Below are 13116 nucleotides of genomic sequence, written 5' to 3' on the forward strand. Positions count from 1 at the left end.
TTGCTTATGAAGATCTTTTCTTGGAAGTGAGTTTTGTCTTTTGAGTTAAAGAATAATACCTTCTTAATCCAGCAAGGCTTTTGTTGAAAGATTGGCCAGGTTGTATATCTCTTTACCCATTTTTATGTGTATGGTTTTACACGCCTTTTTGGTTATGCATGAATCGCTTAGGCCAAGCTAGAATAGGGTTTTCTAGTTTGGGCTAAGAGTAGGGTTCTTTTAATCTTATATTCACAAAGGACCATAGTGTTGGGTGTCTTAGTCTCTTTTTTCAAGATGGGAATTGTAGATTGGTTGTGATTGCTTCTAAGGATTCTTGATGCATAGTGAAAGTCTAATTCTATTTTTGGATTAGATAATTGGATTAGTTTCTCTAGTAATAGAGAGTGAACCAGTATAAAAAGATTGTGTTTTTCTTCTATTTATCTGATCTTTTTCTCTCATTCAAGTATTAATCAAGTTTTTCATAAAGATTCGAGATTTATATTTGTGAAAGAAATGATGTTAATGAATGATCATGTTTAAGGAATGATTGATTAAGTATTGATTATGTTTGATTCATATATGTGTTTGTGATACTCTTCATACAAAAGTTTTTTTGTAACTTTGTTTTTTAAAAGGTACATTTGGTTTTGAAAACCAATTCACCCCCTTCTTGGTTTATTGAGTTCCACCATCTTTTTTCACTAGGCACTCAGGCAGATGATAAAAAGATAAGGGGACATGGGATCTCCCTGTCTAAGCCCTTTAGACAAAGAAAAAGGCATAGACTTATTGCCATTCCAATTGATGGTGAAAGAGGGAGAGCTGATGAATAGTAAATGAGCTCAATCATCCATTGAGGAAGCCCTAACTGTCTTATGGATTCCACAAGAAAGGAACGAACCAACTGTCTATCTTAAGGATCATAGCCTTTTTTTTTTAGGACAATTTATTAAAGGAATGAACCAACTCTTGAAGAATGATAGAATTATCAATCATGTTTCTTCCTTTAAGGAAGTTGGGCTGGAGAAGGCCAATAACATAAGGAAAAAGGTTTTTGATTCGATCAGCAAGAATCTTATTGAGAACCCTGTACATGACATTGCATAACACAATGGGTCTAAATTGGGCTGCAGAGGATGGCTCATCAATTTTAGGAATAAGAATGAGTAAAGTAGAATTGACAAACCCAACCAGATAAGGAGAAGCAATCACCTTCAAGATAAAATCATGCAAAGAATGGCCAATAACATTCCAAGGAGATTTGAAAAACATTGGGTGAAGGTTGTTTGGCCCAGGCACTATAAAGTTGCCAAATGGAGAAAAGAGTAACTCATTTTTCCGCTATAGAAATAGTAAGATTCAAGTCTTGAACATCCATATCATCAATGATGGGGAAACCACTAACAGTTTGTAATAGATGAGGATTGGGGCTAACAAATGCATAAAGGTCTTTTTAGAAATGCAACACCAACTCCTGAATATGTTGATCATCATAAACCCAATTATTGTCACTGCCCAACAAGACATCAACCTTGTTCCTCCTGCGTCTTGAGATGACAAACTGGTTTAAAAAGTGGTTATTTTCCCCTAACCGAATCCATTTGTTCCTGGCCTTGTGAAACCTATAAGACTTAGAAATGAGAATACAAATTGGATTTGGTGTTTCAGTGAGTAGGTTTGCCCATTTTTGTAGTTCCTCCAAATTTGGCTTGAGGATTCTTCTTAGCATTGGTTGATATTTTTGGGTTGCCACTCGAGACAAAGCATCCTGAACATAATGGGTAATGTTGTCATTCTACAAAATGTCATTCTGCTCCACTTAGATGTTATCATTCTCCAAAACCGCTGTTGGATCAAGTGGCCTCAGAATAATTAAGAAGGGCGGGGTTGAATTAATTATTAATAAACCTTTACTAATCAAAAAAAAAAAACTATCCTTCTTAATGTTACTAGATTCAATTAGGCTTTTACTACAAAGTTAAGAAAGTAAAGAACATAAATTGAAACTTAACCAAAAGTAAAAGCGATAATTAAAGTGCACAGCGGAATTTAAAGAGTGTAGGGAAGAAGAAGACAAACACAAGAATTTTATACTAGTTCGGCAACAACCTATGCCTACATCCAGTCCCCAAGCGACCTGCGGTCCTTGAGATTTCTTTTCAACCTTGTAAAAGCATTTACAAGCAAAGATCCACAAGGGATGTACCCTCCCTTGTTCTCTTTGAACAACCAAGTGGATGTACCCTCCACTTGAACTGATCCACAAGAGATGTACCCTCTCTTGTTCTCAGTCACAACAACCCAAGTAGATGTACCCTCTACTTGTACCACAAAGGATGTACCCTCCAATGTGTTAAGACAAAGTTCTCAGGCGGTTAGTCCTTTGAAACTTTGTGAAGGGGAAACAAAAGATATCTCAAGCGGTTAGTCCTTTGAAATCTTTTGTTTAAGGGAAAGGGAAGAATCAAAAGAATTCTCAGACTGTGTCGTTTTGAATTCTTTGAAAAGGGAGAAGGGAGACACAAAAGAACTCAGGCGGTTAGTCCTTCATTCTTTTGGAAAAGGGAGAAGAGAGACACAAAAAGAATTCAGGCGGTTAGTCCTTGGCGAATTCTTTTTGGCAAAGGGAGAAGAGAAAGAAAAAGACGAATAACACACTTTTGTTTTTTGTGAAAGAACAAGGTTTGGAAACCAGAAAACTTTGAAAGCTTTTGGCAAAGGAAGAAGAAGAAGATATTCAAAAGTAAATTGGAAAAGTTATGTAAGAGTTGTTGAAATGCAAGTCAAGGTCTTGCTTTTATAGACTCTTCATGTCTGGTCAAGAAAACCATTAGAAGAGTTATAACCTTTAGAAAAACCTGAAAACCATTGGAAGAGTTATAACCTTTAGAAAAACCTGAAAACCATTGGAAGAGTTATATCTCTTGATTTTTATTCAAAACTTGTCACTGGTAATCGATTACCAAAAACATGTAATCGATTACACAAAGCTTTTTATGAAAGGATATGACTCTTCACAATTGATTTTGAATTTCAACGTTCATATACACTGGTAATCGATTACCAATATCTTGTAATCGATTACACCATTTTGAAATCAATTGGAAAGTTGCAAATTCAGTTAAAAGATTTTGAAATCAAACTTTGCCACTGGTAATCGATTACAGGAAACTGGTAATCGATTACTAGAGAGTAAAAACTCTGGTAACTTAGAAAATTTTGAGAAAAACTCTTTTGAAAAACAAAATTGTGCTATGTTTGTTTTTTGAAATACTTCCCTTGTGAAGTCTTCTTGATTTCTTCTCTTGAATCTTGAAATCAAACTTCTCTTGATTCTTGAATCTTCTTGATTTCTTCTCATGAAACTTGAAATTTATCTTGATCTTGAACTTGTTGACTGAATCTTGAAATCATTCTTTGGTTTTTGTCATCATCTTTGTCATCATCAAAATTACTTGAATCAACTTGATTCATCATCATCAAGCTTGCTTCTACAACCGCTGTAGAAGCAAGCTTCTTGATAATGAATCAAGTTGATTCAAGTAGTTTTGATGATAACAAAGATGATGACAAAAAGTTCAAGAGAATGATTTCAAGATTGAGTCAACAAGTTTCAAGAATCAAAAGAAGTTTGATTTCAAGATTCAAGAGAAGATGAATTCAAGATTCAAGAGAAGAAATCAAGAAGACTTCACAAGGGAAGTATTGAAAAGATTTTTCAAAAAACAAACATAGCACAGTTTTGTTTTTCAAAAGAGTTTTTCTCAAAATTTTCAAAGTTACTAGAGTTTTTACTCTCTGGTAATCGATTACCAGTTTCCTGTAATTGATTACCAGTGGCAAAGTTAGATTTCAAAAGTTTTCAACTGAATTTGCAACGTTCCAATTGATTTCAAAATGGTGTAATTGATTACAAGATATTGGTAATCGATTACCAGTGCATCTGAACATTGAAATTCAAAATCAATTGTGAAGAGTCATATCTTTTCATAAAATGCTTTGTGTAATCGATTACATGGTTTTGGTAATCGATTACCAGTGACAAGTTTTTAATAAAAATCAAAAGATGTAACTCTTCCAATGGTTTTCAGATTTTTCTCAAGGTTATAACTTCCAATGGTTTTCTTGACCAGACATGAAGAGTCTATAAAAGCAAGATCTTGACTTGCATTTCAACAACTCTTACATAATTTTTCCAATTTACTTTTGAATATCTTCTTCTTCTTCCTCTTCCTTTTCCAAAAGCTTTCAAAGTTTTCTGGTTTCCAAACCTTGTTCTTTCACAGAAAACAAAAGTGTGTTATTCATCTTTTTCTTTCTCTTCTCCCTTTGCCAAAAAGAATTCGCCAAGGACTAACCGCCTGAATTCTTTTTGTGTCTCTCTTCTCCCTTTTCCAAAAGAACGAAGGACTAACCGCCTGAGTTCTTTTGTGTCTCCCTTCTCCCTTTTCAAAGAATTCAAAACGACACAGTCTGAGAATTCTTTTGATTCTTCCCTTTCCCTTAAACAAAAGATTTCAAAGGACTAACCGCTTGAGATATCTTTTGTTTCCCCTTCACAAAGTTTCAAAGGACTAACCGCCTGAGAACTTTGTCTTAACACATTGGAGGGTACATCCTTTGTGGTACAAGTGGAGGGTACATCTACTTGGGTTGTTGTAACTGAGAACAAGAGAGGGTACATCTCTTGTGGATCAGTTCAAGTAGAGGGTACATCCACTTGGTTGTTCAAAGAAAACAAGGGAGGGTACATCCCTTGTGGATCTTTGCTTGTAAAGGCTTTTACAAGGTTGAAAAGAAATCTCAAGGACCACAGGTCGCTTGAGGACTGGATGTAGGCACGGATTGTTGTCGAACCAGTATAAAACTCTTGTGTTTATCTTCTTCTTCCCTACACTCTTTAATTTCCACTGTGCACTTTAATTATCGGTTTTACTTTTGGTTAAGTTTCTATTTCTGTTCTTTGCTTTCTTAACACTATAGTAAAAGCCTATTTGATTTTAGTAACATTAAGAAGGATAGTTTTTTTAATTAGTAAAGGTTCATTAATAATTAATTCAACCCCCCCTTCTTAATTATTCCAAGGCCACTTGATTCAACAACTACAAATCTAAATCTCATTATCTTTGTATTCCTTGAAACAATAGGGAGTGTCCCTTCCACAGCGACCTTTTTAAAAGGCAAAGACTAATTTTGGATTTGTGGAACGAAGCCTTTGAGGTTTTTTCCCTAACATCCAAGGCCTAAAGATAGATTCGTCTTTAGGTACCCCCTCTCTAAATTAGCCACGTTAGAATTGACCCCCACTAATGTAAACCCATTTGCACAAGGGTTGAGGATGGATCTTCAAAGGTTTTTTTTACTTGTATGAAATTTGAAAATAGAATGGATAAGGAGAATGAAGAAGATGGTTGGAAGAATCACTCCTCCAGAATTGGTGTCACACACAAGGTGGTGTTCCTTGATAAGCCAATTTCTTGAATCACTCAAGTAACTAAGGAGATTCACTCTCACACTTTAGAAGGTGATTAAAACTCAATTCAAGATCTGTTTTTTATTAGAAAATGTGCAGCCTATAAATAGGAATGACATCAAGTTGGTTACACAAGTGAGAAGATGAAATGATCACCAATAACAACAATTGATGGTGTCATTAATCCTAATTAAAACTAGAATTAATAACAACAATTGATGGTGTCATTATACCTAATTAAAACTAGAATTAAGACACAAACATATGGAAAATTGTGCAACTCCTTGGTCAGCCATGAGGCAGCCACAATTCTAGAGTTTTCACCTTATTAAACCTTAATTTCTTTAAATTAAAACAAACTCATAGGTGGTGCAAATCCAAAGAGAATTGACAACCACTTTAACACAAGTTTTGGCCTTTATTTCAACTAACAAAATGCTAATAAAACCACTCAACAAAAGTGGCACCCTCTACTCTTCTTGGAACATGGTGCAATTGACAATCCGAAGCTTCTCCACTTGTAATGTGGGCCAAAATTCAAGTAACATGCTTAACACTTGTTGAAGAGCTTCTTTGGCCTTCTTTGTTCTAGCCCTTTCCATAGGTCCTCCAAGTCCTTCTAAAGTTTCCTTGTCCTTATTCCTTGCCTTGTCCTCATCACCCACGTCAGCATTAGAAAAAGGAATGTCAGGTTTGTCTTTAGGGTTAGTTTGAGAAGGTTGCACACCGCCACCTCTATGCTTGGCGTGGGATTATTGGTAACCACCATCACCAACCCCTACTAAAAGACTTTTTGTTCTTGAGATACAGAGTTGGAACTAGCTTCAGGGCATTTGTTGGAACGATGATCATACCTGCCACATTCAAAGAAAATCATGTGAAGACCCTCATATTGAAGTTTAAATTCCCTACCTATCACCATAAAAGAAGGAACTAGCTCCTTGCTCAGGTCCAACTCGACACAAAACTGAGAAAAATTTCCTCTAGAATGAATGGAGGTATTTTCATCAACTTTAAGCATCATCCCAAGCATATTTCCAACTTCCCAAAGAAACTCTTTATTATAAAGTTCAATGAGAAACATAGGAATCCTTACCCAAAGCACAACTTTCTTGACAACATTATCATACAGGTTGAAGAATGGCCTTCATCTCTAAACCAAGAGAGAATCATCCAGAAGCAACCATGGCCCTTCTAGCATCGCAAACTTATAGTCCTCCCCTTCGGTGAATCGGACTAAGAAAAATCTCTCATTAAGACAATGGCTTGCACCTTACCAAATCTAGCCTAGAGTTTTTGTAAGCAAAAACTCAGAAAATTCAAACTAACCTTATGCTTTACACCAGCCTTCATATTTTTCCATAAAAACTGGGATCTTTGGGCATAGATTGAAAGGGGAAGACACATCCTCTTCATTCTTCTTGGAGGAAGAAGAAGCCACTTCTTCATACAGAGACTTGAAAAACTCTTTAAACTCAAGGGACGCCTCCAGTGACGAATTCTTCAAACAACCTTCCATACCCATGAAAGCATCCTTGTATGAAACATTAACCTTCTATTTGAATTAGGAATTTCAAAATTTTAGGGAATTTGAATTGCTTTGATTTTAATTTTCTTCATTTTTCAAATGATTTGTTTGGATAAATCAATTCAAATTTCTTCAATTTTATGTCAATCCCAGCTCGGGCTCCGACTTTTCCGCCGGCGAAGCCTCCTGCAACTCCAGCAGAGCCTCCCTCGCTGGCAAGGGAGACGCAAACTCGAGAAATGAATTCTTGATCGATTCAAAGAGAAATCGGAGATTCGAGAAGGAGAACGAAGTGGAGGGGTCGGAGTCTTGGTGCGTGGACTCTGCTTCGTTCGCGAGCGAATGTAGCAGAAACTTGATTCTGAAGTTCAAAAGAGATACTAAAAATCTAGAAGAAAACGACGACGTTTCGGAAGCATGCACGAAATCTGAGATCACTACTGTTCTGAAGTTCAAAAGCAGAAGCGAGAGTAAGAATCTAAAACAAAACGACGGCATTTCATGCGCGAAGTCAGAGATCACCAACTAGGAACAGTTCAAGTCAAACTCAAAGTCCTTTGGTAACGGTAACGGAAACATTAAGGTCTATTCGGAGTCAAACGCGAACGACGTCGTCTAGTTTCGGTGTTCGCGCGTGGTCGTTTAATGAAGAAAATTGTGCTGACTTAATAGCGCAATCGATGACGAAGCACGAGTCAGATGTATACAACGTCGTTACGGATCTCGCTTGCTCTGAGGATCTGTGTTTCTCGTACTGCGACGACGATGGCGACGAGTCAAAGTATTGTTCGAGTCAGGGAACTGTGTTCTCCGAATTTCATTTCGAGATTTTCGGTGAATGCTCACAGGCGGAGCTTTCGGATTACTCTCCGTCACTGTTCGTGGATTCCGAAAGCCAGTTTTTGGAAGGATCTGTCGGAGAAACTCCTTCGCCAACGCATTTGTTGTTCCTTCGGTACCGCAAAGAGTTCGCGGCGCTTGTTTCTGCTCCTCCAGTGAAGAACGCTTCAAACATTGAAGATGCTGCCAATGTAGGTTTCAATTTTAGAATAAATTCAAAGTTACTTATATTATTACTTGTTTGGTTAGAAACTATGATCTGTTTAACCTAGTTCTAGTATTTTATGATAGTTTGTAGTTATTAAATGTTAGTATATTTATTGTTTGTGGATTTTGGTTTGTGAGATTCAAAGATTGGGATGACGAAGACAGCTACCAGATGCTGAGGAAGAGGGAGAGGAAGCAGGGTTTTGTGTCGAATTATGGTGATAGATATTTCTCTACCACTGAATTCGGAGACATCGTGATTGAGCAACGTGCGCTAATGGTTCAGTGGATCGTTGAGGTAGGTTTGTCTAAAACAAATTCCAACTCATTATATTATTATATTATATTATATTATATATTATGCTGCTACTCTTGTCGTTTGATTAATTTCACTTGCATATAGTTTTATAGAGTAAATAATATGTGCTATGAATTGTACGTACTAACATTTTTTTTTGGTGAATTAACATTTAATTGCATTAATCTATCGTATATAATTCATTTCTTCATGATTTTTGATTGATTAATGACTGAGCATAAAAGTTAAACAAGTTGATTAAGGAGAGCTCGCGCTTTGCTTATTAGTTGCTCGTTATTTTTATTTATTTATTGGTGTATAGATGGTCATTTTTTATAAAGTCGTGTTTTGAATTGGGGAGTCATGAGTGAGTGAGAACCAAAGTTGTTTCAGTTAAAAAGGTAAACATTCTGTACAACAAGTTGTTGGAGTATGGTGAGCGGAATCCAATTGTATCGCGACACGTCAGATTCATTTGGAAGACGAATGCCTCTACGCTAGTACCGCGCCGTACTATAGTAAATCCATGTATCGTCATGCTTTTTTGATGATGCAATCATGCAAGGCACTTTTCTCGTATTCGTGCGTGTGGGTAGTTAGTTCGCACGGGATACATCTTGCTTTTTACTTGACTGTAAACAATAACATTGAGGACCATATGCTACTCTTGTGCATTGAGGACCATAACATTGATTAATTACATATGCTACTAGTTAGTCCTGATCACCTAAAGATTACATACATTCAGTTTTTGCGAGTCTAGTCAACTAGTAACTACATATTACATATGCTACTGCGGATACATGTATAGGAGTACTACACAAGTTTTTTGTAGGAAATAAATAAATTAAACAAATGAATATAATATTATTTGTCGTTTTATTATATTTGAGCATAGTGCCAAAATATTTCGGAGTATCCAGCATCAACTCACGCCGTTTCTGTTATTATTATTATTAATGTGGTTATTTTATTGTTGTTATTATCTTTCATGATGGAATAACCATAAAAGAACATTCTTTCCTTTTGATGAAGGGAATCCATTTTCTTTTTCCACCTGTTTCAGACAGAGAAACTAATTATGGATGTCATTTTTATTTTTTTTTTGTCTATATGTAATAAAGCTTATGTATTTTGCTAGCATACAGTCACCTACCAATTTACGTTAAAAAAACTATTGTATGCGAACCCATTTAGATTTGGATAACAATGTTTTTAGATTCAGGAATTGAGACTGTCATTTCTAATTGCTGCATTTGTGGACTTTGAATTGCCAGATGAATTTTCTTTTTAAATGCTTTATGTTTGAAACTTAATTGGCAGCAATCTTGTCGAAGACAGCTTCGGCAGGAGACAGTGTTTCTTGGAGTCAGCCTACTTGATCGATTCCTAAGCAAATTAAGGATACTTCAAAGCCAACAGAAACCTTCAAATTGTTGGAATAGCTTGGGCAAAAATGTCTCTTCACTTGTATTGAGTTGACCGGTTGTGAAGTATTGCTAGGGACGGTCTTGCGCTTAAGGAAAGTGGAAATAGATTATGATTTAATTTTTCTAGAGTTTGAGTTTATATATCCTCATTAATCATGCATTATGTCTTAATTAAAAGAATAACAATTATCCCTAATAGTAATGGTTCAAACATTATCCAATTTTCACATAAATTTTATTGTCTAACACATTAGCTTTCTTGAAGTTTAGGTTGAACTAAAAAACAAACCCATAAATTTTGTATGTTTTAATATCTCATGAGTAAAGTTAAAAGCGAGTCAAAGCTGCTTGTAAAATTTTAACTTTCTTCTTTTACATATACTTGCTTCTCATATAACTTGGGAAAGTGAAAATCAAAAGAACTGAATTTTTTATTCCAATTAAACTCATGAAAGTTATATTGAATGAATTGTTAGAAAAATAAATTAAATAAATAAGAAGAAGATGCACAGTCTTTAATTAAATAATAAAATAGCAGTAGTAAAATAAATTTAATTGATAACACATGAATAATGCATTATAACATACAATAAGCATAAGGAAAAATTAAATCAAGGGAAAGAATTAAATAATCTGGGTTGAAACGCGTAAACGTTATCCTTAGAGAGAAAGCACCCACACTGCACGGGTAAGAAATTCTTATTGCGTTCCTCTCCCAAGATACGACAACTCGTTGGTTTCGATCGTGTGTAGCGAAAGGATTCCCAAACCTTCTGAACACCAATGTTCTTGCTCTCATAAAATAAGTTTTTTTTTATAAGAAAAGAAAGAGACAATTTTTTGGGAATGTATCCTTTTTAGAAAAGAGGAAAGAGATATATATAGGCATTTTTGTAACAACAAAATATGACCGTTGGAAACTAACCTACAGTTGTCACGACAAACGTAACAAACTAGTTGACTCATTAAAACAAAATCTTAAGAAAATCTAAAATAAATATTTTATTTTATAAAATAGAATTAATATAATTAATATATATTTATAAATTTTAAATTAAAACACAAATATTTACCAACATTCCCCCACATAATTTAAAATTTTAAAATATATTTTCTAAAAGATAATTTGTATAAAAACATAAGAGAAAGAGCATGTGATATTGTATTTCGATATAAGGAACCTTTCGGGTTTGAGCCTTATACCTAGTGTTTATGAACTTCCATCCGAGAAAAATGTAGTGACTTGATTGTCTTGAACTACATATTCTTTAACCGGACTTTAGTACACAACCCCTACACTATCGGCGTTCAATTAGGTTCTAATCAGTGGTAGCGCGTTACACGGCCTTACGCTTGTATCTTGTTTCGTGAATGTCACTTAGAGATTAACCCATATCTCATAGTGGCGGCCCCACCACCACACTCACTAGGTGAATCCTCAAAGATTGGGTTGTGACCCCATCCCTACAATAATTGTCATCGAATTCATTAAGAGGTATTTTTTTTTACCAAAAATACACATATATAAATACCTCAACCTTAATATTGCCACAATTTATAATACACCTCGTTATAGGAATGAGAAATGGAACAACTCCGCCAAATTTTATTTTTGGTATACTTTAGTCAACAAACAATTTCGTTGTTACCCGTTGAACTCCATTCATGGGATCACCAATCACACGGAGACGGGTATCCATTGTTGTAACTAAATAATGAGCTTTAATCTCATTCCTCTCGACGACTCAAATACTTGTTGACATGTCAACCTTTTCGTAAGCGGATCCGTAATATTATTTTCTGACCTAACAAAGTCAAGAGAAATGACACCATGAGAAATCAAATTTCTTATAGACTTATGTTTCACTCTTAAGTGTCTTTTTTTTCATTAAAATTTTTGCTAGTAACTTTAGATATAGCAAGTTGACTATCACAATGCATTGGAATTGGAGGTATAGGCTTATTCAACAATGGAAAATCGCATAACAAATTTTTAAGAAACTCAGCCTCACTAGTAGCAGTATCCAAAGCAATAATTTTTGCTTCCATATAGTAGAACGTGAAATAATAATTTGTTTAGTAGATTTTCATGATACTGCACAACCAGCTAAAGCAAAGACATAACCACTTGTCAATTTTATTTCATCAAAATCAGAACTTCAATTTTGTATCACTAAATTCCTCAATTATTTTCCAATCTACCAACTGTATGTGTAATATCAGATAGTCCTAGAGAAGTTTGTCAAATGCAACAAAGAATCGATACTTTGAGAATATTTATGTGAAGAAATTCATTTACTCAATTGTTTTTTTTTTTTTACTTGATGGATGAGTCATAAGGAGTAGAAACATGTTTCACATCAAAATAATTAAACTTCTTCAATAGCTTTTCAACAGAATAAGATTGGGTAAAAATCATGCCATCATTTTTCTTTATAAGCTTGATACTCAAAATTACATTTACACGACCAAGGTCTTTCATATCAAAATCTCTAGACAATAAAGACTTCACATCATTTATGAAATATATATTACTACCAAATATCAATATGTCATCTAGATACAAACATAAAAGGATACATCCATTATCATAAAAAAAATTCACATACACACATTTATCACTATCATTAATTTAAAAACCATACGAAAGAATAACTTGATCAAACTTGTGTGTCATTGCTTTAGGGCTTGTTTCAAACCATGTAAAGATTTAACAATTTATTTTTTAAGGAAAAAGATTTTCAAAGAAAGTGACATCTCTAAATTGCATAATAGTAACATTATAAATTTCAGACATTTCTGAATTAACAACTAAGAATCTATAAGTAATATTATATAAAAAATATCCAACAAAATACAATTAACATTTTTTTTCAATTTTCCTTTTCTTATTAATAGAGATATTAACCTTTACTAGACACTCCCACACTTAAGATATTTCAGATTTGGTTATCTTTTTCTCCATAGCTCATAAAGATTTTTTTTTTATATATAAGGTACTCTATTAAGAATACGACATGCAGAATATAAAGTTTCACCAAAGTCTTTATTTTATTATTTTTGTGTTATATTTTCACAGGCTTATCTTTTATCAATGAGTTATATATAAAGAGATACTCAGTCAACACGTAGCAACAAAATACTTGCACTAATAATAATAATGTTAAATAATAGAAATTAAATAACCAAACAACAAACGTCCTCATTTTAAAGACTTGTGTTCATAGAATTATTAGACCAAGTAAAAGATAACTTCCTAAAACAGGAATGAAAGTAGTGAGATATTTTTAGTTTTTCACATAAACTAATTCTAAAAGCATTTTATCTTAAACAAAAATATAATTGACAAAGAAAA

Source organism: Glycine soja, chromosome 7 (genome assembly GCF_004193775.1).
Source record: "Glycine soja cultivar W05 chromosome 7, ASM419377v2, whole genome shotgun sequence".
In the NCBI taxonomy this organism is placed as follows: domain Eukaryota; kingdom Viridiplantae; phylum Streptophyta; class Magnoliopsida; order Fabales; family Fabaceae; genus Glycine; species Glycine soja.